General features: G+C 41.4%; 1 long non-coding RNA gene across 1 annotated transcript; it reads left to right on the plus strand.

Moving 5' to 3' along the window:
• Window positions 1–1,056: 1,056 nt before the first annotated feature.
• Window positions 1,057–1,878, plus strand: LOC119361791. Its single transcript, XR_005172979.1, has 3 exons — window positions 1,057–1,122; window positions 1,616–1,696; window positions 1,814–1,878. It is a non-coding gene; the product is annotated as an uncharacterized LOC119361791 (long non-coding RNA).
• The last annotated feature ends 1,559 nt before the right edge of the window (window positions 1,879–3,437 follow it).

The raw sequence follows: 3,437 nt of genomic DNA on the forward strand, positions 1-3,437 counted from the left end.
GAAAGGCACTACTTTTCCTAATCTTTCTCCCCCAAAACTTTAGCACTTATAGCATGTATACCTATAATTAACTGAAGGCATCTACTACAGCATATTATTGAACCCGGTATGAACAGAAATAATGTAAATAGTAAATTTTGGGGGCCGAAAGACACTACTTTTCCTAATCTTTCTCCCCCAAAACTTTAGCACTTATAGCATGTATACCTATAATTAACTGAAGGCATCTACTACAACATATTATTGAACCTGGTATGAACAGAAATAATGTAAATAATAATAGAACATATATGCAATACTATATAATTGACCTCTAATGTGACTCTACTTTCCCTAACCCTAGTGGAACGTCCGTGTGGATGTGCGTGGCTGCTGCCGCGGCTGTCCATGTGCGTGGCGATCATGACCGCGGGTGGCGAGGAGGAAAGCCGAAGAGAGAGGCGGGGACGACGGGGATGATGATGTATTATCGAGTGGACGGCGATGGAGGCAGCGGACGGCGACGGAGGCAGGTGACGAAGGCAGCGGGCGGCGACGACGGCTGTGGACGCCGAGGCCGCCAACTAGCACAATGGAGGCAGCGGATGGAGGGTGACAAAGGTAGCGGACGGCGATGGTGGCAGCGTGGATGAGCCGACGGCGACGGGATGGAGGAGAATGAGAGTGAGTGAGTGAAGTGGGGCAGGGGAGGGGCGTATTTTCAGCAGGGGCAATCGAAGTGTTTTTTTTGTTTCATCCTATTTTCCCTATTTGTTTGTCATTATTTATTTTCCGTTGAATCATTCTCTCCTTCAATGGAAAAATCGAGGGCATCATATTTGCAAGCCTTTTAACCTTACCTAGCTGCTCATGCTGAAGTTCACAACTGTACTAGACAACATATGAGATGTACTTACTAGTAGATAAAACAAATTAGGACCGAACATTGAAGGATTCCAGAAATAATGGACTGAAATTATTAAATATACAGTACTTTACTTTATAATTAATACAATATCTTGCTTAGCGTCTTGGTCATATAGTCTTATATCTGAAGTCCCTTTTTTCTTCTAAAAGGAGTTTCGTGAAGAAGGAGACAGAATTGAGGAGTACTTCAGGAAGTTTTCTAATGGCGGCACCTTGGTAACCCTTGTCCCTAACAGTATAGAATCATTTATATATATGAGTATGTACTCCCACACCTCATATACTAGTTGGACGAGTCGGTTATACCTTATTAGCAATTTCTAATACACTTTGTTAGAAACGACCAGATACCGCAAAGTGAGTTCTGTACAAAAATTGTTCGAGTCCATATATGTGTATATAGGAAAAATAATCCTACTACCGCATGTCTCTAAACCCATGCCAGGTAGTATATATATAGTATTTTATCATTTAAAGTATTTTCAGGACCATTTTTTATGTAACTTTGAAGCAAACTACATGAAAAAAATTGTGAGCCCATAGTTTGAGGAATATTTTGAAATAGCTTCATAATTGTAGATAGGAATTTTTTTTAAATTGTACATCAACAAAACGTAGTATATATAGTACCTAAGCAGCCTGATAATACATACTCTTCGCCTAGTGTCGAAATGGCCTGACCTTTCTTTTCTTTTTTTGCGGTGAGCAGCACATGGGGTTAGCAACAATATTTCGAGGTTATATTTGCATGATCGCTAAAAATTCTGTGAGGCTGGCTTCTATTGTCATGGTAAACTAATTGTTTCTGGTATCAACACCAGCTGCGTACTCGCATTGATTTCTAACACAAATTCTCTGCTAAACACGATGACAATATCTTCTACTTTTCTCTCTGATATGATTACAGGGTAAGCCAGGCATAATTTCTGAAGATGCACGTCTCACCACACTGATGACTCCAAGAAAGGGAGAAAGGATGGTAACACAATAGTACTGTTTTTGTATTCCATGAAAAATTGATGTGGTATATACACTATGGAGCACTAACTAGTTGATTGAACTCGCTTGGTACTAAAACATACCATATAGGCTCATGGGGTGTACGTGCGCAACTTTGTCAGTACAGCCGAGGATGCGTACAATGATAAGGTCACTGAGGAAACTATTGTTACCTTTCTTGGTGCTCTTCAAGGTGTGGCAGCAATGAGCTACTTCATGGCTCAAGACACCCTTGCAAAAATTGGTGATGATGAAGCTAGTTCACTGTACTGCGGTAAAGATTCTGTTTTCAATAGACCTTGGTTGGAGTACATGAGGAAAACAGACAATCTGAGACGTGAATTGAAGACGGCTCCGCCACAAGACCCGGACGGGGTAGGGTGAACTTCGGTTCGTTTGGCCGATTTCCTCTACTTTCTTTGCTGTCGTACTGACATTTTTGCATGGTCGCTGTGCAGATTGTGATGAATACGGTGACTGAAGCAATGAAACTCACGGAGTCCTTTGTTAGATTGATGACTGTTCGTCGCAGAACTGCGCTACTAGGCCTTATCCCAAGTAAAAATATTATCTTCATGTATTTTGAGTTGTCACCATCTTTTCTGTTGATGTTAATTTTTGCCTCCCCTTGCATGGCGGCAGCTGTCACCACAGGCTCGGCGGTAGCAGTTTGATGGCAAACCATATCTATGCTTCAGAAAGAGAGTCACAAGTTCCTTGGAAGATTAATTGCAAGTCTGAATCGGATCAAGTTTACCCATATGCAATACATGCAACTTTGTATTATATTAATACAGTTTTCATGCGACAGTTCAGGTAGACAATATAGGGAAGACAGACTAGAGATCTCACAGTTAATCCAAAGGGCCCGTCTAGGTCTCAGGTCCTGTTTGATCATAGTTTCTGATCGCTGGTTTATGATTTTTGCTTGTTGGGCTTGTTTGTGGGCTCGGTTGTCCTTTGTCTGCTGTTTTCTGTGATGGGCTGGCTTGCATTTGTATTTTATCTCTGTCAGTTAACTGTTCAGGCATCATTAATGTTTTTCAGGTTGTCGTGCATGGTCAGATTAGCTGTTCCTGCAGCTTGTGCGTGTTGGTGTTGTGTTCTCTCTCTCTCATTCTGTTCAAGTCTTTTTTTCTCCAGTTCCTTCAAAATAGAAATGACAGGCATGCAAATTGCACGTGGTAGACAGACATGCTACTGACATGTGTATAACTCCATTGGCACTACTTTTTAAAAAGAAAAAGAATGTTAAGTTGCACATGGACAGTGGACGTGCAATTGCGCATGGCCGGAGTACATGCAACTGTGTACGGACCATGCATGTGCTAATCGAGTGTTAACATTTTTTTCCAAAAGAAGTCCAAAACACCACCATTTAGAAAAGGAAATAACACAAATCCAAATCGGAAAAATGAAAATAGAAAGGAAAACAAATGGTAGGGAAATGAATAAATAAAAGTAAACTGAGCCGTCGAAGCACTCAGCTCCCTGCCCCGCCGGCACCCTAGTTATACCCCAGCTAACATCGC

The sequence above is a fragment of the Triticum dicoccoides genome, chromosome 1A (assembly GCF_002162155.2).
Source record: "Triticum dicoccoides isolate Atlit2015 ecotype Zavitan chromosome 1A, WEW_v2.0, whole genome shotgun sequence".
Classification (NCBI taxonomy): Eukaryota; Viridiplantae; Streptophyta; class Magnoliopsida; order Poales; family Poaceae; genus Triticum; species Triticum dicoccoides.